We start from the raw sequence: 27498 nt of genomic DNA, 5'->3' as shown, positions 1-27498 counted from the left end.
ATATATATATATATATATATATATATATATATATATATATATATATATATATATATATATATATATATATATATATATATATATATATATATATATATATATATATATATATATATATATATATATATATATATATATATATATATATATATATATATATATGTATATATATATATATATATATATATATATATATATATATATATATATATATATATGTATATATATATATATATATATATATATATATATATATATATATATATATATATATATATATATATATATATATGTATATTTATGTATGTATATATATATATATATATATATATATATATATATATATATATATATGTATGTATATATATATGTATGTATATATATATATATATATATATATATGTATATATGTATATATATATATATATATATATATATATATATATATATATATATATATATATATATATACATAAATGTATATATATTTATATATCTCTAGATATATGTATGTATGTATATATGTATATATATATATATATATATATATATATATATATATATATATATATATATATATATATATATAGTTTCTGCATTATTTGTAATTCATCTAAATGTGGCATTATTGGTCGGGGATGATGCAGGTTGCTGTATTTATTTTGAATCTTGTGTGGCTTGGATTGTTACGAGTGCCTTGTTCCAACATCGCCCCGAGAAAAGCCACCCTAAACCACATCATGTTTCAAACCCCCAAAGGAGACTGTCGCTTCAGGCAGCACATGTTCTGGTTTTGTTGGCTCTTTACCAAGCCAAGCGGTATCTCTGCATGTTGCGGAGAAAGTTGTCTGTGTTTTGGTGGACTCTGGATTGGTCCAACACCAGTGCATCCTCCAGATTATCCAGCATTCCTGGTGCAATTTGACGATTATGGATGGCTCTCCCAAAGGCGTCTGATATCTCATTTTGGTCTGTCAGCTGTCTTGTCTCGGTTAGATTCTCGACGGAAGAGGATCCAATGACAAATTATTGTCCTGGTGCTTCACAGGCAGAGTGATACATTATGGAATTTGCATTCTTTTTGGAGAGCTGGGTTTGACATCTCTAGGCACTCGCTCGTGGACACAAACGACCTAATGGTGACTGTCAAAAAAGTTAAAATTTTTTTTCTTGTAATATGGCCAAATATAACTCTCCTGCTTTGACTACCAGTAGGGAAAGCAACAGCAAATCATCTAGCACGAGCCCATCTTATGCTTAAAACTGCATCGGAAGTTCGAAACACTGCCATTTCAATTGTATTAATGAAACATTTTTTGTATACCTGATCGAGGCTCGTGAAGAGCTTGAGCAAAACGGAAAGGGAGAAACACCAACAGCAGAGTAGAAATAACAGTGAGATGAAGGAGAGGGGGAGAGCACATGGGGTGAACAAGCTGCACACAATCTGAATGTAACACAGCAAGAAGAGGAATGGGAAGACAGGAATGAAACAGAAAAGGAACGACGTAGTATCATCAGTCATAATATATTAACCATTTCACCAAGTGGATTAAATCATCAGTATCAATATATTCATCACAGCGGCCACAAAACAGAAGAAGAACAAACCAACTGATAATTAACAAACGAAAGAGGTGTGGGTTTGGGAGGTGAGCGTGAAATCCCAATACCCTGGGAAAAGTTAGAGTGTTTGGGAATGGGGTTTATGTACCGATGTACATGTCAAATAAACACACACACACACACACACACACACACACACACACACACACACACACACACACACACACACACACACACACACACACACACACACACACACACACACACACACACACACACACACACACACGCCTCCTCTATATTCTACGCATGTTACGAATGTGAAGTAAAATTAATCGAAAGTGTGCTGTATCAAACACAACACATTCATCGGCTTCAAAAGCAGTGTGATGACCTTTATACAGGTGGCATACAGTGCAAACGCAAGGTGATGTAAATGCAGAGTGCATGAGCAAAGTACAGAGCTGTCATTGGGGACATTTCAGCAAGCTACATCGAGAAAACTCAGCAGCTCTGGTTGTTTCTGCGATTGGAGCCGCTGACAGCCTTTGTGCAATTATTGCCATTACCGCTTCATTCCCACGCCAGGGGTAACCCCTCATTAGTCGACATTATGGGCTCCGACTCTGTTTTGGGGACCGTGTCGTGTTGTTCAATCATCCAGACAGCATCAAAGCGTGCAGCATTGAACTCATGTCTTGGTAGGTGTGCTGTCAGGTTTTTCTATCTGGATGTGCACACTTCTATCGCCAACCAAACATGCACACACGTTCCACCAAGACCTCGAAAGTCAACACCGCAATACCATTATCACAGTTATGGTGGATTTTTTTCCAGGGAGGAGTCATTGGCTAAAATTCTCTGCAGCTCGAGTGATTCTCAGGGTAAATATTGTTACCGTATGCCTGGTGTTGGTTTAATGGTTAGGGGGGTGGATTGGTATCCTAGGATCCTGAGTTAAAATTCCACTCGGCTGTTGAATTAATGTCAGGCGGGGTTGACTGCCTGTCATCCTTCTGAGGTCGGCAAAATGAGTGCCAGCTTGGTGGTATCCTGCATCAGAGTGACGACCCATCCAGGATTGTACCCAATAGCCAATGACACTGCTTAGACAGCACCGATGCTCTGCATAGAGTATGGTCCCAATAGATGGATGGATGGATTGTTATCATGGACCCAGGGTTGCCACGTGGTCAAATTTTCCAAACTGACGGTCAAAAATCAAACAAGATCTGTTGCCTAAAGTAGTTCCACCATTTTAATAGGATTGCCCCCCCTAACTCTCCCGCACCCCCAAGCGTGACCCCCAGGGGAATGCGCTGCAAGTTTAACCCTTCGAATGAGTTTTGGCACCAATTTTCCAACGGCTGTGGGTTCGATTCATACCGTGCTTATAATTGCTCAAATCTGAACTGCGCTCCAGGCTGATACACCAGTGGTGAGAAAGCAGAGCTTATTTTGAAGAAAGGGGTTGAGGAGAACAAGGAAGCAATGCACTGATGGGTTCTCCAGACAGAAAAATCCCCACGTGCCCACAAAACTGAGACAGCTAAAAGCAGTAGCTTAACCACTCATACCATGAAAGGTAAGACAAGGAGAGAGGCCACGAGACTGAAATAGCTTGCCCCACATGATGATTGTGTGGGGTTGAAAAGTTTGGTGTGGTGGTCCCCAAGGAGAAAGAGAGAAAGGAGACAGCCGAGGTGCGTCAGTCAGGTCAGGCCAGATTAGATATGTGACTTGCTACAGGTATTATGTAAACCTGTACTAACCTGTTCCAAGGTCGGATTGTCGGCGACTAAACCATCTCCCCCACCAGGTTTCCTGGTGAGAAGGGTGTTTGGAGATGGACACCCAGCAAGATTAAAAACAACACCTGTCAAAGGGCGGAGAAGCTCCTTGTGAGCCAATGTCCATATCAAGTACCCAACTGTGTCTACCGACGTCCTCCTGCAGTTGGGTTACTTCCTTTTAGGAGGTTGGTGGCAGGATTTGCACTCCGGCCACTGTAAAACCCTTCATTCCGCAAAACACAAAAACGCAAAGAAATCTGAAAACCCACTGCGTGGGAGTACCTCCTGTGCAGCTTCCCTTCGCAGGGCAGCTCACCGGATGACGGGCTGGGGCAAAGCCTTCGGGACCTCCAATCTTTGATGATAGGAGGGAAACCACAGGGTAACATTCCCGGGTCAGATTGCGGAAGAGTGTGTCGGAGTGGTGCTGAGGTGTCGTCCATCAGACGGCAGTCTCCTTGAGTTAACCTGAGGTGGTCCCTTCAGGTGAGTGCCTGGAATGTCCTATCCCTAAGAGAGGATGATCACCTGTCTCTGTTATCATCTGAGCTCAAGAGTTTGGACATCGGTATTGCAGCACTCTCTGAGGTTCAGAGACCGGATTGCGGCGAGATCATGGAGGGTGGTTACACCTCCTATTGGTCTGGTTGCTCTGATGGTTACCATGCCCAAGGAGTTGCTGGAGCTGTGTCCAATAAGCTGACTCAAATGATAATTGAGGTAACACCGGTCAATGAGCATATTATGAGACTAAGGATTCATCACTCCTTCGGTGTAATTTCCCTGGTCTCTGTTTATGCTACAACTGAGTCGAGTGATCTCACTGTGAAGGACACATTCTACGCCACACTCGAGTCTGTGGTTGATCCGTGCCCCAGACGAGATACACTTCTAGTCTTGGGGAATTTCAATGCATCGACTGGAACTGATAGGGATGGTTATGAGACGTGTGTTGATCCCCATGGGTCATGAAGTATGAACCAGAATAGCACTAAGTTCCTTGGCTTTGCAAGAAGTCATGGACTTAGGGTGGCCGGTTCATGGTTTCAGCGCCCACAAGCTCATCGATGGACTTCGTATTGCAACGCTGGCGGTGTGGCAAAGGAGATTGACCATGTCCTCATTGATGGTTGCTGGAGGATGATCCAGAACTGCAGAGTCCACCAGAGTGCTCAGTTCCTCAATACTGACCACCGGCTTGTTGTAGCAACTCTGAAGTTGCACCTTAAATCCAGGAGAATGGTGCCATCCCAGCCGAGGCTGGATGTTGGCAAGCTCAAGGATGAGAGGGTAGCTGAGGAGTTTGCGAACAAGCAGAGTAGAGATTTTGGAGGTCCTGGGTGCTTTGGGAGGTCCTGAAGAGTTGTGGAGTTCCTTAAAGACCACCATCGTTGATGTTGTTGGTGGATGTCTTGGAACTCACCTAGGGCAAAGAAGTACTTTATCTCTCAAGGGACACTGGATACCATTGACCAGTCACAGGGCCAGGCTGAATGGCAGAGCTGAGCTGTTCAGGGAGCTGAGGCGTAAAACTGTACTTGCGCTCAGGGTGGACAAGGAGGCCGATGTGCAAGGAATCTGTGAGGGGGTAGAGCATCACCTGTGGTCAAGTCATTATCGTCCTGCTTACAGGGGAATTCACACATTGCGTTCATCCAAGACCAACCCTCGATGTACTGCAGTTAATGCAGAGTGTGGTACGCTCTTAACAGAGGAGTCCTAAGTGAAGGACCGCTGGGCCGGTGACTTTGAGCGGTTGTACCAGGCTGATCCACCAGCTGTCGAGTTGGATGTCAGGGGTGTTACAATCCCTGTTGCTGACCCTCCAATTAACTGTGGTCCACCTGCGCTTGTGGAAACACAGGCTGCGGTGAACCGGTTGAAATGGCGTAAAGCTCCAGGGATCTGTGGCATCCATGCTGAACTTCTCAAGGCTGGTGGAAATGCTGCACTCGTGTCGTTGCATGCAGTTCTGTGCTCTGCCTGGAACACAGGCATCATCCCAATTGACTGGAAGAGGGGCCTTGTTGTCCCTCTCTGAAAAGGGAAGGGTGATCCCCAAGACTGCAACAACTACCGAGGGGTAACACACTAACGCTGATCTAAGTGCCAGGCAAGGTCTTTGCTCTGATAATTCTTGATAGGGTTCGCCACCATCTGCTTGAGCACCAGCGTCTCGGGCAGTCAGGCTTTACACCAAAGAGGTCAACGATTGACTGTATCCTTCCTCTTCGGGTCCTCACAGAATGCAGACGAGAGTTTCGGCAGGGGCTGCTTGCAGCTTATGTTGATCTCTGCAATAATGTGTTTGATTCAGTGAATCGGGACGCCATCTGGAGGATTCTCGGTCTTCGTGGTGTGCCACCAAAACTGATCGATCTGATGTCTGAACTCTACTCTCGTACAGAGAGTGCTGTGAGATGTGGTGGTACCATCTCTGACTTATTTCCAGTTGTTACTGGAGTTTGTCAGGGGTGTGTACTGGCCCCCACACTTTTCAGCACTTGTATGGACTGGATTCGAGGGAGGATGTCAGAGAGATCAAGCTGCGCTGCATCGTTTGGGAATGTCAAGATCTCTGACCTTGGTTTCGCAGATGATGCAGTCATCTTTGCGGAGACTTTAGATATCCTTTTGGGGGCCCTCGAGGTGCTGAATGAGGAGTCTGAGCTGCTGGGATTATGGGTTTCCAAGGTCAAAACTAGGATCCAAGCTTTCAATGACATCTTGGATGCTGTTGTCCTGTCTGTGCTTGTTTGTGGTGAGCAGGTTGAGGTCATGGAGAGATTTACTTACCTTGGCAGTGATATTCATTTCTCTGCTGGCTGTGAGTCAGAGGTCAATAGACATCTGGGTCAGTCCTGGGGAGTCATGGATTCACTGGATCATGGGGTGTGGCACTGCCGGTACCTGTGAGGACGAAAGTCCGAATGTTCAGGTCATTGGTGCTTCCCGTCTTGCTCTATGGATGCGAGACTTGGACTCTGACCAAGGCTCTGAGATGGAGACTGAATTCCTTTGGTACCAGGTCTCTTCGGAGAATCCTTGTATATCGCTGTTTGGACATTGTGTCCAACGAGCGGTTTCTGAGAGAGACTCAAATGAGATTTGTTACCTGCATAGTCCGTGAGCGTTAGCTGCGGCTGTATGGACATGTGGCTAATTTTCTTGACGCTGATCCTGCTCACCAGATCATCTCAGCGAGGGAGTCTCCAAAGTGGAGGAGGCCAATGGGCCAACCACGTTCCTCATGGTTGCAGCAGGTTAATCAGCATCTCAAGGAGATGGGGATGGGCCAGGCATCTGCCTGGGGGATGGCCAGACGGAGGCCCCTGGAGTACCGGCGGAAAGTGGACGCAGTGAAGTGCTGCTCTCGTGCATGCTCCCATACCTGACCTGAGATGCGTCCAACTTGTGGTGACTGGTCAATGCAATGTGGGCTTCTCCTTACCCAGTGCTCCGAGTGTACTTTCCAAAATCTCTGTCATTCGGCTCACATTGTCGCTCGACTTGACCCGACTCTTGACTCACACACTCATAAACTGTTTTCTTGGCTCTCTCAACCCTGAATCTCTCAGCTCAACACTCTGCTCGACTGCCCTGTCTATGAATTTACACACACACACACACACACACACACACACACACACACACACACACACACACACACACACACACACACAGGCGCACACACACACACACACAGGCGCACACACACACAGGCGCACACACACACACACACACACACACACACACACACACACACACACACACACACACTTTTTACCCAACCTCCCCTCGCCTCCCAACCAGAGTGGGGTTGAGTGTCATGTGAAATAGGGGGGATGGGGACGTTGGGAAGCTTTTAGTCACATTTCCGTAGGGTAGGGGTCACATTTATGAGCTCCTGATAATTAATCTTCGACACATGCCCTATCACTTTATACAGAAACCAGACACTTATGCTAAATGTTTGTTATTGACATCACTCGTCTATCTTACTTCTGTTACCCCCCTTTCACTGCTCCTGCAACAACACATTTAATATTTCTGAATGAAACAAAAGGAATATGTCATTGCAATTATTTGCTGCTCTCTTCAAGCCATGCAAAATAAAAATGATAATAGCAACAGACGATAAAATGGACACACGTGACGTGACATGAACAGGTCTTTCAATTCAGCAAGGTGATAAAATGGGATTTATTCCACTCATAAAAGTTGGTAGAAACATAGAAGCTTATTCCACAAGGCTCATTTAAACGTTCATAAAACGTTCAACTTTATTTCAGACGTTCTCCCCCAATCCCACCCCTCCCCCGTTTTGTCTAAAAATCCAAACATGAATGACAAACATAATATTTAGAGTGTCTCTCATTTAACAAGGAGTCAGGTTTATTTTAATCGTGTTATATTCTCTATTATATTCACAAGAATAAGTTTGGGAAAATATTTTTACAAAATCAGATTGCAATATACCTTTATGATAAAATCCACTCGGTTCTTGGTACAATCATCTCAAGAACGGCCAGTCGTTTAACACAAAACAACACTGCCTTCCTTCATGCCTGAAGTATTGCCATAATTTTGTCAAACGTTTGTTGTGCCTAGATTTTGTCTCACAACAGAGACAAACAAGTGCTGGGGGCTGCAGCAAGTCGTTGGGTGGCAAGCGATGTGTTGAGATGCGTCGGTTGTTCAAATACTTACACTGGCAAGATAGTCACAATAGTCCGAGAAATGCCAACGTTAATGCTTTATGTACCTGCAAGTATATATCATTGGAAGGCAAAATATACAGTATATATGTATGCATATATATATATATATATATATATATATATATATATATATATATATATATATATATATATATATATATATATATATATATATATATATATATATATATATACGTGTGTTTGCAAATACCATTTGTGGCTTCGCTGATGGGAATACTTGACGTTGATGGGAATGGAAAGAGTGGGGGGAGTTGGCAGGGGGAGGGGAGAGGGAGAGGGGGAGAGTGAGAAGCTGGAAGGGGAAAAGAGAGAGGAGGGAGGGGAGCAAGAAGGGAGGGAGAGTGAGGATCGTGGGGGAAGGCAAGGCAGTGTGAGGTGAGGGGAAGGAAAGGCAGACTTGCAGTGGAGTGTGAATTACGATTCATAATGTCTCATCAAAATAATTCTGTGTTGAACAACAGTAAAGATGGAAGCAAAATAATGTCTGAAATCCATTTTTCTACCGGTCATCTATCTATAATTCCAGCAATCTGTGTGTGTGTGTGACCGCAGTTTCTCGACAACCTCTGGTCCGATCTAATTGAAACTTGCCAGGTATATTGCTGGGGACCTGAGGATGTGCCTTTTCAAGGTTTGATATTAATCGGACAAGTGCTTCCCAAGTTATGGCCATTTATTTACCAAACCAATGGCAAGAAACGTTGCTGCGTGGGCGTGGCCGATGGGGAAGGGAAGCACAGCCACGTTCCCCATTACGGGTTACAACGTACGGGCTTCCGGAGAGTGATGACTTCGTGTATTCTAATAATTTCTCGATTTCTTATGTGCATTTATAGATAAACAAAATGGCCCAAGTTATGATCGTTTTCAGATTAGACGGTGTATAAATTTCGGGAACATCAGAGTGCTGGTATGCTCCGAACTAGGAAGTAAATTTTTTCTCTCTCTTCTCTTCTCTTTTTGTTTTTCCTTGCCACGACATTGCGAAAAGGTAAAATACATTGGTGCCAATTGAATAATTGGATATTCAAAATAAATTGCGAATAATCGTAACTGCGAATAATATCGAACTTCCGGGCCACGCACGTACGGGCACGTGAGAGCGAAGAAACGGCCTGTGTGGTTTATTTATTATTATTATTATTATTATTTTTTTTTTTTACGGGCACGTACTCGTACAATAAATACCGCCTGGAGACGAACACCACCTGGACATGTCCAGAGATAAACACAGTCCGGAAACAAATAACGCCAGGAGACGTCAGGTCCGGAGACAAACACCTTCCAAACATAAACACCCCCAGACACATCTGGAGCCAAACACACACTGCACGGACACTTCCAGAGACAAAACACTGTCTGGAGATATATTGCCTGGACACGTCCGGAGACAAACACCACCCGGAGAAAATCACTGCAATCGCCGTGTGGAGCCAAACACAGTCTGGACATAACTAACATTAGGAGAGAGAGAGAAAGAGAAAGAGAAAGAGAAAGAGAAAGAGAAAGAGAAAGAGAAAGAGAAAGAGAAAGAGAAAGAGAAAGAGAAAGAGAAAGAGAAAGAGAAAGAGAAAGAGAAAGAGAAAGAGAAAGAGAAAGAGAAAGAGAAAGAGAAAGATAAAGAGAAAGAGAAAGAGAAAGAGAAAGAGAAAGAGAAAGAGAAAGAGAGAGAGAGAGAGAGAGAGAGAGAGGTGTGGGAAGCGCTGCACTGTATTAATAGGGTGTGGAGTGATGATGGGACAAAGAGAGAGGTGTGGGGGAAGCGAATCAAACGGAAGACCAAGAAGGAACGCGAAGAAGTAAAGAGCAAAGATGAATTCATCAGGAGTAACCTGGGTAGGATTCAGGTTTCAGCCACTACTCCACAACCCTCCACCCATCCATTTGTAGCCAAGTGAGCCTCACAGAAAAATTTCTGCAAGAATTCACTTCTTCCGAGAGAGATAGATAATGAAAGAGAGGAACAGAGAGTAAAAAAAATGAGAATATATATATATATATATATATATATATATATATATATATATATATATATATATATATATATATATATATATATATATATATATATATATATATATATATTGTTGTGGTTACCAAATTCGCAAACCACCATTCAGGTCCCTTAGGTGAGATATCTCGGTAAGTACATGTGTAGTTAGGCCCAAACCCGTTGTCTAGTGGGAATACATGTCATTTATGCGTGCTGCGACTCTTCAGGATAGCCGTTTTTCTTTTACTATCTTTAATTTGGACCAACCGCCATTGTTACCACCACCAACCACCACATCAACCACCCACCGCGGCGCCGCTTCACGTCACACCTCGCAACCGTCGCATCGCCACCGTTCTTGCGCCGCTTGTGGGTACCGGTGTTGGACTCGTGCAGGGCGCGCGCCGAACAGCGTGTACAAAACCACGGATTTTCTGCTTCAAAAACGGATCAAAAACGACACACGCCCACTTTTGTGCCGTCCAATCGGTGAGCGAGGGGCGATTTGGCCCCGCCTCCAGGGCGTTGGAGGGCGATCGATATATGCAAATTTATGGATCAAAAAGCATTCACGCCCACTTTTTCTTGGGCCAATGGGGAGCGAGGTGAAAGGTCGAAGGCAGAGGGTCAAAGATGAGAAGGCGAAGCCACGGGGCTTATATAAGCGACCGTGTTCGTCAGTCAAAGAACAGAGAGTTAAGACTTCGTGGGCGGTGGAGTTGGCAAGAAGGAGCTGGTCGTCGTCGTGTGCGTTGGAGTCGGAGCGGAGGGGACGGAGCTGTGGAGAGGCGGCGAGGGCAGACAAGGGGGTGCTCGCGTCGTGCAGGGAGCTACACCCCAGGGAGGCCGACGGCGCGACCTGCTCGAGGTGGAGACGCTCGTCGCGGGACTCGAGGCAGAGTAGGAATCCTCTATACCCCGAGCATCAGCAACCCCCTCCTGTTTCCCCCCGCGCTGAGATAGTGCGACCAAGGGGGCCCCTTTCCCACTCCCTACCAGACACTGCCCGCGAGGCCCGCGGAGTTGAGGCACCATCGCCGCTCCGCGTCTCATCACCAGACGGGTAGGCCCGACCCGGTCTCGGCCTCAGGCCCGCCTCATCCTTGAGGGTTCTCTATTCTTTTCCTTGGTTTTGGGTATGTGTTGTCGGCGCCGTCTGTGAAGTAAAATTGTATAAGTGTTGCCGTGTGCTCGCGTAATCGGTAGTAGATCTGCATTGTCGCATTTGCTTTTTGTGTAAATTGCATTGTGTTTTTCTTTTCTATGTGCTTTTGGTGGAATTGAATATGTGTGCTTTCCGTTCATCGCGAATAAATGTGCTTTGTGTTGAACTGTTTCCCGCTTCGCTTCGTCATTTCTTTCATTGAATCCTCATCTTGCTTCACGTAAAGGGTTGGTAGTGGGCTGAATACGCCCGATAATTAATCGAACCGTCGAGGCCGACGATAACACCGCTCGGTTATCCCGATAGTACGGAACGGGTCGCTTAAGTGGCCCGTGTCCGAAGTCGACCTGCGGCGAGGTGCGATCGCCCGGTCTACCCTCCGCGTGGGTACTTAGGTAGGTCGAATTTGGCGAGCAATCCTATCCCACGCGGGGGCTGATTGGCTCGATCGCGGTGAGACCGAAAGGTCCACCCGTGACTGGTTCCCGGCGTTAGTCCGAGAGGGTCACGACTGGATTGTCCGTCTGGTGGGCGACGTGCCGCGATTCGAGTTACGTGGCCGTCAGCACGCCGGCGGGCGCGAATCCAGCAACACTGGTGTCAGGTCGTGCGATACAAATTCATCGCCCTCCTCACGGCACTGGTATCGGAGAACAGGAAAACGGGCTCTCCTGTCTCCAGCTAAATTCACGGGAATCGGTCCAGGGGTGAGAGAAGCGACCCCCGATTCCCTCCAAATTACGGGCGAGCTAAATTAACCCTTCACGAGAAGCAAGATGGCGTCTCAAGGCGAGCGGGTTGCCGGGTGGATTAGGTATGTGTAATAGTAATGTAGAATCCATGGCTCAGGACGGGATCACCGTGCAAGAGAAACCCGTACCAGAAGGTTGGGAAAGGCATCGATGCCGTTCATCTGGTCGGTTTTTTTATTATAACCCCACCGCTAAATGTAGTCAGTGGGAGTGGCCAGGGCAGGTGACAATACAGCACGTTATGGAACTCGTGCAGAGCATAATTGACGGAATGAAAGAAGGGAACAACGAAATGAAGAGAAATACGCAACAAATGGAAAATAAAAAAATGGATGGAAACGCACTCGAAGCGAAAAACCAATTAAAAGAAAGCCAGGAGGAGACAGAGGAGGGATTGAAGGTCGAAACGGTGGAGTGTGAGAAAAGACTTCAAGATATGAAGAGAGTTGATAAGCTGGGACTGGAGGGAAAAACGGAGACAGAGGAACTGGGAAGACGGGTAGAAAACCACAAGCGCAAGCCGGAAGAACAGTTAGAAGCCAAAGCAAAGTCTGAGTGTGCGGAGATGAGAAAGGAATTGGAAAAGAAAGTTTCTGAGTTACAGAAACACCAAAACAAAGAGAGGGAACTACAAAACGAACTGAGAGTGTTAAAAGAGGAAAGGAAGAGAACGGAAAATGAAACTTTAAGAAACCACACTGTACAGATCGAACAGCTGGAAGCGAAGGCCAGACTAAAGAATGAGGAACAAGAAAGAGTAATGAAGGAAGAACGAATGAGACAGGAGAAAGAAATCAGTCAGTTGAAAGAAATGACGAGATTGCAGAAGGAGGAACAAGAAAGACAGTGGAATAGAAAACTGAAAGAGTATGAATTTGAAACTGAACGACAAAAGGAAAAAAATAGGTTTGAATACGAGGAGAAAGTAAAGGAGCAAGGAATGAAGCAGGAAGGAGAAATCAGGAGATTGAAGGACACAACGAGATTGGAGAGGGAAGAACGAGAGGAACAATGGAATAGAAAACAAAAAGAACATGAATCTGAGGTTGACCAATTGGAAGAAAAGCTGAGGCTGGAGTACGAGATAGACAAAGAACAGCGAATGAAACACAAACAGGAGATTAACCAAATGAAGAAAACCATGAAACTGGAGAAGGAAGGACAGGAGAGGAAACGAGGAAGAGTAATGAGAGAACAGCGAATGAAGCACAGGAAGGAAATGAGCCAATTGAAAGAAACGATGAGATTGGAAAACAAAGAGCAGGAGGAACAGTGGGAAAGAAAACAACAACTCTATGAGTGTGAAATTGAACAACTAAAACGGAGGGAGAACGAACAGCTAATGGGGCTCAGAGAGAAAGAACGACTCAGATGGGAAAGGAAAAGGAACCAGGAAGAGACAGAAAAAAGGAACCAGGAGAGAAAATGTATAGAGACACGGGAGACAGAAAAAATAGAGGAGAGACAACACGATGAAGACGGGGTAAGTGACGCGCACACACACACGGAGGTAGTGGAGGATCATGGGGGTGAGCTGGCGGACTGGGTAGGGACCCAGTGCGAGCACCTGGATGGCCTCCTCCAGGAACGAGGGGAGGGAGTATGCCCCCTTGAGGCGAGTCACGACCAGGTGAGTTCGGTCGTGCTTTGCGAGGTTGAGGGGAGGAGTGCTGTGGACGGGTGCACGGAGAGCTTGGGGGGTATAGAGGCCCCGGAGACCCTTGTGGGGACACGAATCCCCAGTGTGGTTGTCCCTGTGTGTGTGGTGCAAGGTGTGAGTGCGTCCCCGTGTGTGGAAGCGACCCCGTGTGTGAGTGGTGTGGTGGCGATGGTGCCAGAGTACGTGCTTCCCAGCACGCCGTGTGTGGATGAGGGACCGTGTGTGAGAGAGGCCGTGTGTGTGGATGAGGAACCGCGGTTGAGTGCCCCCGCGTGTGTGAGTGTCGCCGTGTGTGTGAGTGAGGCACCGCGGGTGAGGGCCCCCGCGTGTGTGAGTGAGGGACGACGAGTGAATGGAGCACCACGTGTGAGTGGTATGGGTTATGCAAGGGAGACCGTGTGTGTGAGAGAGCGGTATGTGAGGGAGATGTCGGTTGGCATGTGTGAACACGCAGCCGCGTCTCCCGGTGTGAATTTAATGGAGTGGAGTGTGTGCGTCGTAACACGCAGGTGTGCGTGTGTGGAATGGAGACGGAGACGGCGACAGAGGAGAGAAAGCCGAGTAGCGGCTGTAGTTGTTTCGGGGACCGTGCCGGGTTCAACAAGCAGTGAGCACGAGGTTCGTGCTGTGCAACGCACGAGACCGCCACGTGCTCGCTTGCGAGAGTGAAGTCCCGGTCCGGAAACGCACGCGGTGGATTTGCCGATCCCGCGGACGGACAAAGTTTAGGCAGGACTACGGATTTGGACCGGACGGGTTCTCCACGCGATCGTGTGTGTTAAGCTCCAACGGGCAAAGCACATGTGTTCGCGTGGGGAACCCGTCGAGACGTGGGGCTTGTGTTTTTTTTTATGCGCACGGTGACGCCATGGCTGCACGTGGGGTTGGAATCCGGCAGGAGGGGTATCTCTGCCGGATGGTACCGTCCAAGGAGGGACGAGGAACACGTGCAGCTGCATGACGTCACGGGCAGGTGCAAAGTGCGCGAGTTGCCGCGCTGGTGATGCGCATGGAAAAAAAAAGAAAAAAAAGCAAGCCTCACTTTCGGGTGCAGAGGATTCCTGGGCAAGGGGTGGAAGACCCCCTTGACCTGGGCACAGGATGGAAACTAGTTAGGGGGAAGGGTTAGCTTAGTTAGACCGACTTCATGGGGCAGGGGTAAGTCCTCATGGAGTCCGTGGAATGGATTAGTTAGAGGGATTGTAGCCAGATTTAGGTTGGGAAATAAATTGATTTTTGGGACATTTGAGGACAGTGACAGACGTGTGGATGTGTAGAGGGGACGTAGCTTAGCTACGTAGTGTTAAAAGGAACGTGCTATAGTGTAAGGGACGACGTGGGAGCACGAGTTAGTTAGGGGATGTAGATAGAAGGATGGCAGAGTTCAGCGGTGTGTGTGTTGAAGAGTTGGTGAGTTGTGAGGTGAGTACATGGTGAGTGAGTGAGGCCAGCGGGTCTGTGTGTGTGGAGTGAATGGGGAATGCATGGTGCGATGAGTGATTGGGGGGAGGAGTGACTCCCGCCCAAGGGACCCCCGGGGTCAGTGTAGAGTGAGTTAGCTGGGTTAGTCAAATTAACAAAAATGGAGGTCGTTTTGCTGTTGGTGGGAATGTAGGCTCGAGACCCATTTGGAGGGGTGCAGGAGCCCTGTTGACGGGCTTGGGAGCGTGGCTGCGAAAGGTGAGTATCGCTGAGTGGGTACCCCGGGCACCAGGCTAGTCGGCCGTGGTAGGCCATGGGCCCATGGGGGGCCGGGATAGAGTAGTGGGCACGGGTGCGCCTGCTTGGTGCGGGGCCCGGGGCGCCATTAGCCGCGTGGGCAGTGTTGTGGGCACGGGTGACCCTCGGAAAGGGGTCCGGGAGGCCGGCCTGCCACGTGTGCGTTTCAGGGGAGGTGCCATGGGGGGCACTCCCCGGTGTTAGGGAGCTGGTAGGCTCGGAGGCAGTGTAGTGCCCGGGGGTGCCATAGCGGGAGAATCGGCAGGGGGTCGTGCCTGCCAAAGGGAGCCACGTGTCCCAGCCAGGAGACCGTGTGAGGGCACGGAGAGAAAATTGGGGGGCGAGGCCCGAAATTGTGAGGACACCAACACAGGCGACGGGAATCTGGGTTGTTAGAACCAATAGTTTAAGCGAGAGGCGCTTGTTGAAAGCCCCGGGGTAGTTTAAGAGTTAAATGGTTAGGGTAGATTAGGAGATGTACCCCTCCGCACCATCCATCCCCTCGCTGTCGTTGTGGGCCGCTGGACCCTCTTGGTGTTAAGATCGCCGAACTCTGGGGAGGCCATTCTGAGGCTTCGTTGGGCCTCGACAAAGGACGCTAGCTCTCCCTTACTCCCCTCCGGGAAGGGAACGTAGGGGTTGGGAGTAGGCTAGGTGACAGAATAGGTTAGCCGAACAAAGACGATAAAGGGGGTTAGGGGACGATTTATAGTGGGGGAGTAGAAATAAAAAAATAAGTTGGGGCTAAATTGGGGTTTGACAAATTAAGGGAGTGGGTATGTACAGTGACAGGCAAAGGCGATAGGTTGGGAGGGAGACAGGTAGGTAGGTCCGAGCCCGCCTTCCAAGTGGCCAGCACCACCGCACTCCCTCCACCAACCTCCACTGAAAGGCAGAGGCCGGCCAACTTCATCGGCTGGCCGTGTTTTGCTGCGAGGCCTGTGCCGGCTGGATCGTCTGCAGCTGCTGTGCTGCAAGGCCTGTGCCGGCCCACTTCATCTGCCGGCTGGCTGTTTTTTCTTCAAGGCCTGTGCCGGCCAGTTCATCTGCCGGCTGTGTTTGCCTGCAACGGCCTTCTTCGGCGGGCTGTGTTTGCCTGCTACCTTTGCCATGCCATGCCCACTGCCCACGTTCACCGCCCCGTTCAATTTTTGCTTTGCCCCCCCTGTTCATTTCCATGTGCGCCAGGATCCGCAAGGCAACAGTTTGCAAGATGCGAGAACTGCCCTGTTGGCAGCTACAACACGGGCCTGCAGTGGCGGCCCGTGCACCGTGTTTGTGTTCATCCATCCATTCGTTGTGCTCATTGCGTGTGCCACTTGAGCTGGCACGGAGACTGCGTTTGTGCAGCCCATGCACCGTTGTGGTTCACTGCGTTCAGTTCAAAAGGGAAGGCCTTGGACTGCGTGTGAGCAGCCAGCCACGTTCCCTGTCACCTGCATTGTTTGAGCCAGAGACTGCATGCGGGCAGCCTGGCTCCCTGCTAACTGCTTTCTTTTTGCAGAGTTCAATGATCCTGGGCCATGGTTTAGTGTAAAATTTGTAAGTTAAGGTTAAGATGTACTGTAAATATGAGTGCGCCCCCGGCATGTCTGTCCTAGCGCCGGCAATTTTATTTAAGTCGTCCGTGTGAGTGAGTTTGTTTAGATAGTTACGCAGCCCTCAGGTTATTTATTTTGGGGACACGAATACCATGAATGTCGCACTCAGGGATCCGTAGGTAAAATGTACTAGGGGAAAACTACACATGATGGCACACGAAAATTTGACGACTCGGGACGAGTCTGTAAAAAGGGGAGCGGGTAGTGTTGTGGTTACCAAATTCGCAAACCACCATTCAGGTCCCTTAGGTGAGATATCTCGGTAAGTACATGTGTAGTTAGGCCCAAACCCGTTGTCTAGTGGGAATACATGTCATTTATGCGTGCTGCGACTCTTCAGGATAGCCGTTTTTCTTTTACTATCTTTAATTTGGACCAACCGCCATTGTTACCACCACCAACCACCACATCAACCACCCACCGCGGCGCCGCTTCACGTCACACCTCGCAACCGTCGCATCGCCACCGTTCTTGCGCCGCTTGTGGGTACCGGTGTTGGACTCGTGCAGGGCGCGCGCCGAACAGCGTGTACAAAACCACGGATTTTCTGCTTCAAAAACGGATCAAAAACGACACACGCCCACTTTTGTGCCGTCCAATCGGTGAGCGAGGGGCGATTTGGCCCCGCCTCCAGGGCGTTGGAGGGCGATCGATATATGCAAATTTATGGATCAAAAAGCATTCACGCCCACTTTTTCTCGGGCCAATGGGGAGCGAGGTGAAAGGTCGAAGGCAGAGGGTCAAAGATGAGAAGGCGAAGCCACGGGGCTTATATAAGCGACCGTGTTCGTCAGTCAAAGAACAGAGAGTTAAGACTTCGCGGGCGGTGGAGTTGGCAAGAAGGAGCTGGTCGTCGTCGTGTGCGTTGGAGTCGGAGCGGAGGGGATGGAGCTGTGGAGAGGCGGCGAGGGCAGACGAGGGGGTGCTCGCGTCGTGCAGGGAGCTACACCCCAGGGAGGCCGACGGCGCGACCTGCTCGAGGTGGAGACGCTCGTAGCGGGACTCGAGGCAGAGTAGGAATCCTCTATACCCCGAGCATCAGCAACCCCCTCCTGTTTCCCCCCGCGATGAGATAGTGCGACCAAGGGGGCCCCTTTCCCACCCCCTACCAGACACTGCCCGCGAGGCCCGCTGAGTTGAGGCACCATCGCCGCTCCGCGTCTCATCACCAGACGGGTAGGCCCGACCCGGTCTCGGCCTCAGGCACGCCTCATCCTTGAGGGTTCTCTATTCTTTTCCTTGGTTTTGGGTATGTGTTGTCGGTGCCGTCTATGAAGTAAAATTGTATAAGTGTTGACGTGTGCTCGTGTAATCGGTAGTAGATCTGCATTGTCGCATTTGCTTTTTGTGTAAATTGCATTGTGTTTTTCTTTTCTATGTGCTTTTGGTGGAATTGAATATGTGTGCTTTCCGTTCATCGCGAATAAATGTGCTTTGTGTTGAACTGTTTCCCGCTTCGCTTCGTCATTTCTTTCATTGAATCCTCATCTTGCTTCACGTAAAGGGTTGGTAGTGGGCTGAATACGCCCGATAATTAATCGAACCGTCGAGGCCGACGATAACACCGCTCGGTTATCCCGATAGTACGGAACGGGTCGCTTAAGTGGCCCGTGTCCGAAGTCGACCTGCGGCGAGGTGCGATCGCCCGGTCTACCCTCCGCGTGGGTACTTAGGTAGGTCGAATTTGGCGAGCAACCCTATCCCACGCGGGGGCTGATTGGCTCGATCGCGGTGAGACCGAAAGGTCCACCCGTGACTGGTTCCCGGCGTTAGTCCGAGAGGGTCACGACTGGATTGTCCGTCCGGTGGGCGACGTGCCGCGATTCGAGTTACGTGGCCGTCAGCACGCCGGCGGGCGCGAATCCCGCAACAATATATATATATATATATATATATATATATATATATATATATATATATATATATATATATATATATATATGCATATATATACATATATATATATATATATATATATATATATATATATATATATATATATATATATATATGCATATAAATGTATATTGTTGCGGTTCTGGAAACTGCATGCCTCCAAAGCAATGGCTTCTATCATACAGTGGTCCCCAGACAGTTCTTTCAGTAATATATGTACAGTTCGACCTTTCCCTCATGTCTAATGGGTCAACCGGGTGAAGTGCGTTGTGAGAATCTTATAGTTATGTCTGATTATATCCCTAACTTCATTCATACTCTTTTCCTCTTATTCCTGAAATAAATCAAAGCAGGCACCACACCCAGACAGCCGCCTGTGAAAATTGCAGCCATTCCCTACACAAGAAGAATGCACACACACACACACACACACACACACACACACACACACACACACACACACACACACACACACACACACACACACACACACACACACACACACACACACACACACACACACACACACACACACACACACACACACACACACACGCGCATTTAAAGGCCATTTTCCCCGCTAAAGCGGGGGTTAGCCTTGCGGGCCCCATGACAATCTTCTCCACTTTACCCTGTTTTCTGCATCTCCCCTTCTTAATCCCCTTGCCCACATTTCCTCTTCCACCACATTTAGCCAAGTTTTTCTCAGTCTTCCCCGTCCTCTACTTCCGACGACACTCATTTCCAACACTCCTCTCACCCAGTCACTTTCATCCTTCCTCAACACATGACCCAACCATCTCAACCTGTTTCTCTTCACAACCTCTATCACAGACTCTATTCCCATCATCTTCCGCAAGTCATCATTTGTCTTCCTCTCTCTCAACGTTACTCCACACATCCACCGAACCATTCGCATTTCCACCCTTTCCAGCCTTTGTTGCTGCTCCATGTTCAGTACCCATGTCTCACTCCCATAAATCATCGTACTCCTCACACATGTAGCATACACCTTTCCCTTCAGCTTCAACGACACTCCCCTCTTTGTCAGCACGCCACTCAGTTCCCGAAACTTCTTCCATGCACATCTCACTCTAGCAACCGTCGAAGAGTCTGATCCACCTTCTCCATTCAGCATGTCTCCGAGATAGCAAAATGTTTTCACCCCTTCCAGCTTCACACCATCTCCAAGATCCAACTCAACAATTCCTTCATCTGCTGCTCCCTCGATGCACACCTTACACTTGAATGTAGCTGCCACACTGTTTAATGACCCTCTCACCCCACTACATTTTCGATGAACCCATTCAGCACACATTGTACACTGAATGGAGTTCACTCCGACACCCTTCCTGCCTTCAGCACACGGCCACTTCCCAGTCCTTTCCACCTCACCACATGCTTTACCACTTGCCATCACCTTCGTCTTTCCGATATTCACCTTCAAACCTTTTGCCTCCATACATTCCTTCCACTTGTTCATCTTCTCCTTCAGTCCATCCATACTCTCTGCAATCAACACCAGATCATCTGCATACAGCAGCTCCCACGGTAAACCCTCCTTTACCCTCCGAGCCAGCACCTCCATCACAACTACAAATAGAAGTGGCTTCTATCATACAGTGGTCCCCAGACAGTTCTTTCATTAATATATGTACAGTTAGACCTTTCCCTCATGTCTAATGGGTCAACCGGGTGAAGTGCGTTGTGAGAATCTTATAGTTATGTCTGATTATATCCCAAACTTCATTCATCTATCTCTAGCATTCTACACAAGAAGAATGCGTCTTCACAAAAGCATACAATAAACAACCTCGACCCCTCCATACAGGACACATGCGGTGCGTTCTTTTCAACCCATTTCTGCATCTGATGACTATATCCAATCTTTTCCTTCAATTCATGGCACAGATCATGGCCGGCACCACGCACACCACCGCCTGTGAAGTTCACCACGGGGATAGATAACCGCATGCTCAATGGTGGACCAGCGCGCAGCCCCGTGATAATTTCTCATCGCACAGAATGGGGCAAGAATCACACACGTCTTCATTCAGGTCTGCTCGCTGGTTCACAACGGCATCTTACTGTCGGTCTTCACTCACCACCACAACCACAAATGTCTCCCACGGATGACAGACATCCTCTCGCATCTCTGCCTCGATACAGCTGCAAGCAAGCAGAGGCGTTCTGTATCCCAGGATCGCTCGGGCCGCATGGTGTACGGACGAAGCAAGGCGATTCATATCACGGGGTTCGGAGCGAGACAATTCCGCAGCTCAAACATGTCTTGCCGGATGTAAAGTAAGACACATCTGACCATGACCGTCAGGTCGAGTGGTGGCCGAGGACCAATGGGAGTGCCCGATTCAGGTGACGATGCATCGCTTTGGGGCGGCGCCCTGCCCTGCACCACAGGGACTATAATCGTGAAGCCGTCCAGAGAGTCGTGGTCATCTCATCTTCCTTGCCAGGCTTTGGATCGGTCTCTGCATGCACCTGCTGCCCCATCTTCTTCTTCACACGCTCGTCGCCTTCTCCACCCACCCGCCTGACTCTGCCTGCTGCTGGCACTTCACCCACTCGCTCTCAACTCCACCTTCTCCACGTACCTGCCTGACTCCAACTGCTACTGGCACTCCGCCTACTCGCTCTCGAATCCACCTCCTCCACCCACTCGCCGCTGGCTCCACCCAAAGTCCCTCCCTCATGTCTGACGGTCGCGCCCCTTCTCTGGATCGGCACAGACGCTTTGCTGCACCAAAGCCAAGCAGGAGACGAGATGACAACAATCAAGGAGGGATCGTTCAGCGGAGAATCCCCCCAAAACGTACCAGGTGGCGCGGTCAATCATTTGTGCAAGGTATTATGAGACTGTTATCCTCGTCTCCTCTTTGCTCATTATCTCTTCTTCATCGTGTGTGTGTGTGTGTGTGTGTGTGTGTGTGTGTGTGTGTGTGTGTGTGTGTGTGTGTGTGTGTGTGTGTGTGTGTGTGTGTGTGTGTGTGTGTGTGTGTGTGTGTGTGTGTGTGTGTGTGTGTGTGTGTGTGTGTGTGTGTGTGTCATGGCGCCTGCCCTCGATAATTTAAGATTGCAGAAGATATATCAGGATAATTCTGCTCTGTGTCTACTTTAATAAGTTGCTTGTTATCTTGCCAAAACGAAGTTTTTGCAAGATATATTAGTCAGTTTGTTTGTTTTTTTTGTTGTTTGTTTTTTTTGTTTGTCTGTAATCACGTATAAAAAATTCTGCAGAGCACAGTTATCATTGGAAATTTTTGTAACTTCGCATATCAGAAGCCTATAGAGGTCCCTTTCAGCGCATAAAATTTTGAAGGTCAAGGTCACTGTCGCAAATCAGGGGAGTCGACGAAACCCTTATTTTTTGAGTAATTTTGATCGGATCATCTTCAAACTTCATGGGAATATAGTTCATGGTCTGGCACTCAGCTGATTATTTTTTGGTGGCGATTGGCCTTGACCTTCATGGTTAGCGCCTGAGGTCAAACATATTTGACCCCAAGGTCAAATTTTCAAGTTTTAGGAACCATATCGTGTAGTACCTCAAATTGAACACCTCGATGAGTGCTTTCTAGATATGTCAAGCTTGAGACATTATGACATCATTTGGTGACGTTATGAGGCAAACACATATTTTTCATGGTTACTCTGTAGAACGATTCTCATCGGAATCTCTCGTAGGCAGATATTCCTCAAGGAGTCGCTCCTGGTGGATAGCAGCTCTGTTCACCTCAGTGTGACCTTAAAGAAATCACACGTGGTCACCTTTTGGTAAGATACAGGTCACCCTGCGGGTGACATTGGTTTATTTTGTTGTCGCACCACACATTTCTTTCTATCCATGCTTACACACAACAATAAATCTATTCACTGTGCCACATATTTTCCTTGCCTGCCTGTAATAAATCCTGATGTAGAAATGTTCCCAGCTCGTTTTTGTCTTTTCTTTCATTGATCCAGCACGGCTCGTATCCTAGCCGGGACTTTATTCCCAACCTCTGTTCCTTTTAGCCATTACGTCCTTGGCAGTGTGGCTCAGCTGAATCTGATCCGGCAAGGTGATCCGGTTCGAAAAGGCGTACCGAGGGCATGTCCCCCTCGACATGGTAAATACCGAAGTAATTAGTTCATGTGATTATTTTTAGGTAACCAATATTAGGTGGAGAAACCGAAGTCACATGGCTAAGTTATTGGCGTTCACGGTCGGTTAGCGACCTGCCACGTCACAGAGTTATCCATGTGCGATGGCCTGCAATTCCGGGGAGTCTGGTGGGAACCCGAGATAGCTTCCCCCCTTCTCACCTGATCCCCGGCACGCAACAATATATATGTGTATATATATATATATATATATATATATATATATATATATATATATATATATATATATATATATCTATCTATATATATATATATCTATATATATATCTATATATATATATCTATATATATATCTATATATATATATATATATCTATATATATCTATATATATATATATATATATATATATATATATATATATATATATATATATATATATATATATATATATATATATATATATATATATATATCTATATCTATATATATCTATATATATATATATATATATATATATATATATATATATATATATATATATCTATATATATATATATATATATCTATATATATATATATCTATATATATATATATATATATATATGTGTATATATATATATATATATATATATATATATATATATATATATATATATATATATATACACACATATATGTCGTTGCGACCACGGATTCAGAGACACCAGCTTGTCACTCAAGGGGATAAATCCCCGGTTGTCCTCGATAGAGCCGGACCTGGGGCCACCGCTCACAATTAACGTTATGGTACGGTGGGTTGTTTTAAACCATGAATGCCACCCAGTCAACCACGAGTTCTAGTGTTCGCCATCTCATTATTCCGTTTAACTCGAGGTCATGTGGTTACCTGAGTGGGGAGCGAGCCCTCGGCAAAGCACCAATGTTATCTGATTAGATTTTAATTAGGGCGGCCGAGCGTTTTAACCACTGGTGCGTGCTGAGGATTTTTTTTGGTCAAATCTGTGGTAATTACCTCCCAGTCTATCTCGGTTCTGACAATGCTAGACCAATAGAATGAAAGGACAAACACAGATAGGTTGGAAATCAGAAATAACTTATTAATAATAAAATAAATAAATAAAAAGAACTTTTTATTTGCTGAGGTAAATAAAGAGTGAATTTCAAAGCAAAATCAATCAAAATGCCAGGAAAAAGACAAAGAGCAGATGCTTATCGGGGGTTGACTTACTTACAACTAAACACAGACAAGGGTACCCAGCAGATCATTCAGGGGGAGGGGAGGGGGGAGAATCGTCTCGCTCACCAGAAAGTCATCCGTGAGGCGAAAACGTCCTGAAAATGCATGCGTGTGTGTCATGTCCGTCGCCAGCACCCAGCTTTGCTGTGCACCCTCTCGCGGGACAGCCTTGAACGCCAGTCGACGTCTGGAGAGCACCGAGATCGTCAGTCATGGGTTTAGTCCCTGGTGTTGTTGGTGATCGGCCCGTGCCTCACTTGTTGGCGGCACTGCTCACACCCACACGTGCACCACACGCTCGCTTGCCGAAGCACTGGAAGGGCGAATTGTCTCCGGCGCTGGTCAGACACCCGCTTCTTGGTCGCTTCTCTCACCCTTTGCTTTTTCCTCTCTCCTTTCGCTTTTCCTCTCTTCACTTTTTCTCCTCAGAATGTCTCTCTCCTCTCAGAACGTTCCTCTTTCGCTTTTTCCTCACTTTTTTTATATCTCAGAACGTCTCTCCTCACAGAACGTCCCACTCCTCTCAGAATGTCCCTCTTTCGCTTTTTCCTCACTTTTTTATATCTCATAACGTTTCTCCTCACAGAACATACCTCACACTTTCTCTCGCTCGTTTTTATATCCCGGGCCATCTCCGTGAGGTGCCTCCACCCCAAGCTCACCCCGCCCCACTTGGGCACGGTTACCATGACGACCCGTGCACTCTCAAAAAAGGCGGGCGTCAGAGCTCGCGAAAGAATGTCGCTGAGGAAAAATGAGGGTGGGCTTCAGAGCTCGTGAAAGAATGCTGCTGAGGAAAAATGAGGGCGGGCTTCAGAGCTCGTGAAAGAAGTATGTGTAAATGCGTCTGTCATAAAGAAAAAAAGCTTCCCATAAGAAAGGGGATCTATCCTTTACCCTTCTCAACGCATCACATTTAAGATCCCATTAGACATGGGGATGGGGCTAATCTGAATATGCATTTAAGGAGATAACTGTCTGAGGACCTAGATGTGTGGATGCATTCATCAGACCGGATTCTAAAATCCGTAACACTACCCCATTCCCTATCCCAGACTCATCCCGAGTCGTCCAACAGCTGGTGACATTGGTTCAAAATGTTTTTTTTTTTTTTTTCCAACATTGCAATTAGCACTACCGTGTGACATGTAGGTGAAGTTACCCCCAACCTCATACGTTTTAACTCTACCCTTCAGTGTGTGCGACATTTAAACTCGATATGTCCCACCTGATGCGTTGGGAACTACCTAACTGACTCACACGGACAACCTTATGCAACACCGAAATTACCGGAATTTTTGAAACTACAATACACAACCAGTGGTCTGTAATAATTGACTCAACTCTACAACTATGTACAATTTCTGACCCAGTACCTGTAGAAATGCAGAAGAAAAATTGTGGAGAGGGGGAAGAACACCTGCCAATTCTTGCCACCTTCATGCTCTTCATCAGCCCACCTAACAGTCAGTGCATAAAGAAAAAAAATCTTAGCTTGACAATTTGAGGATGGTAGTATAATTTGAGTCAATTAGACAATTTGAAGTTGATTGCAGGCCGAGAGTTATTGAATCAGAAAAGTATGCTGGAAAGCAAACCACCTGCATCTTTCATTCTACTTTTCAAATGCAAACCTGCAAAACTACAGAATACAACACTGTATTTTTGCACTGTTGACTTCAAATCAAGAGCAAACCTAACCTGCATCTTTTTACACTGTTCAAATGTTATGCAAATCTGCATCTTTGTTTCACTGCTTAAATGTTTTGCACTGTTGAACAGTAGCTTGCTGGCTTTAACGATAAGGCTTAAAAGAAGGCAAGCTAGATAGCAATCTTTTTTTAGTTTTGGCTTTTTTCTTCTGTTGTCTACAAATAAAGGTGCATAGGGGATGGTTATGAAGTGCAAGTCAGGAAAGGATAAAAAAAAAAATTACTCACCTGAATGAATGCGAGGAAACCTCATTGCTCATTCCATCGATAAAAGAAACATTTTTCCGTCGATAATCACAATTTTCAATGAACGTGGAAGGCGGTTTTATTTTCTTATTCAATGAAAGTGGTAACGGTTTTACTTCCTTCTTAAGAGCATTGGATGTGTCCTGCCCATTTTCACCCCCAAAATTCACAATAGATAACAGTTAGTTCATAACAATAAGTACATCTCGCCACCTTCCCGATAGGAAGTTAAATACCTTCCAACTTTCAGGATGACACGATTTAATTTGACGACGCCAAATGGGAACAAAATTCGGCGGTTCTGTCTTATTGTATAGATATATACATATATGTGTGTGGAAATGGATATATATATATATATATATATATATATATATATATATATATATATATATATATATATATATATATACATATATGTGTGTGGAAATGGATATATATATATATATATATTTATATATAAATATATATATATATATATATATATTTATATATATATATATATATATATATATATATATATATATATATATATATATATATATATACACATATATGTGTGTGGAAATGGATATATATATATATATATATATATATATATATATATATATATATATATATATATATATATATATATATATATATATATATATATATATATCTGTGTGGAAATGGATATATATATATATATATATATATATATATATATATATATATATATATATATATATATATATATATATATATATATATATATATATATATATATATATATATATATATGCTAGCGATACCCGTGCACATGCACGGGATAGCAGTACAACATAGCTGGTAGCAGACGACAGACCGTACACGGGGAAAAACATGCATTGTGCAAAATGCAAGTGGCACTATGGAATGCCAAGACTTCCCAAACATTGTCGGCATGTCCGCTTAGTGCCACAGCAATTTCATAGGGATTGTGTGACGGCGAGCCGAGTTTTTGGTGTGCAAGCTTGGTGTTATAATAGAGATTGTTACGAATTTTGAATTCGATTGCACACAACATACAGGTTCCTTTAGTCAGCTATGTCGATAAGTGCTTGTTCCCTAGATAGCTCACCTTCCATTGTTTAAATGTTCAGAAATCGATGAGATGCGCTGCAGATCGATTTAATAGTTAGGGAGCGAACAATCGAGACGCCCCCCCCCCTCTTCTGCGAAGAGGAAGAATGGCCCTGCTAGGGAAACTAGGGAAGCACCTTACGGAACTAGGGAAGCAGGTAAGAGCAGAACTATACCGCCTATACGA

General features: G+C 46.2%; 1 long non-coding RNA gene across 1 annotated transcript in view; it reads right to left on the bottom strand.

The window, feature by feature from the left end:
• Positions 1 to 25711, bottom strand: part of LOC147021871 (uncharacterized) — a 109288-nt gene extending 83577 nt beyond the window's left edge. Inside the window, exon 1 of the long non-coding RNA XR_015060615.1 lies at positions 25626 to 25711. This is a non-coding gene — a long non-coding RNA (uncharacterized LOC147021871). The remainder of the gene's footprint in view (positions 1 to 25625) is intronic.
• Positions 25712 to 27498: the final 1787 nt, after the last annotated feature.

Source organism: Eptatretus burgeri, chromosome 8 (assembly GCF_056783735.1).
Source record: "Eptatretus burgeri isolate ZD-2024b chromosome 8, Ebu_testis_v1, whole genome shotgun sequence".
Taxonomy (NCBI): domain Eukaryota; kingdom Metazoa; phylum Chordata; class Myxini; order Myxiniformes; family Myxinidae; genus Eptatretus; species Eptatretus burgeri.
The sequence above is the reverse complement of the archived record's forward strand: the minus strand, read 5'-3'. Positions and strand labels throughout refer to the sequence as shown.